The sequence below is a fragment of the Dipodomys ordii genome, unplaced genomic scaffold, assembly GCF_000151885.1.
Source record: "Dipodomys ordii isolate 6190 unplaced genomic scaffold, Dord_2.0 Scaffold99, whole genome shotgun sequence".
Lineage (NCBI taxonomy): Eukaryota > Metazoa > Chordata > Mammalia > Rodentia > Heteromyidae > Dipodomys > Dipodomys ordii.
In genome coordinates, this window is record NW_012267315.1 from 4911026 (window position 1) to 4911456 (window position 431).

Below are 431 nucleotides of genomic sequence, written 5' to 3' on the forward strand. Positions count from 1 at the left end.
TTTTTTGCAAGATTGATCACACCATGGAACCAGCCCTTGAATCAAAATACATTCCCTTCCAGTTCTGTTTTCAAGACTTAATAATAGTCTAAGGTCAACAGTTCTAATGAGGCTAAAATTTTGTGACTTTGCCCTTCAGAAATATTTTCGGGGTGGGTTGTGAGGGAGGTGGGGAGGGAAGGGATGGTAGAGGAAAAACAAAGGAGGAGGCCACCATGCGCAATAGGAAATGTACTCATTACCTTGCTCATGTGACTGTAACCCCTCTATACAGTATTTTTACAATAAAAAATGTACAAAAAATGAAAAACTTGACTCTAACATGAAAAAGAAATATTTCTGCTATGTTTATTTTTTAAATTTTATTTTATTGTAAAGATGATTTATAGAGGGGTTATATTTACATGAATGAGGTAATGAGTACATTTCTT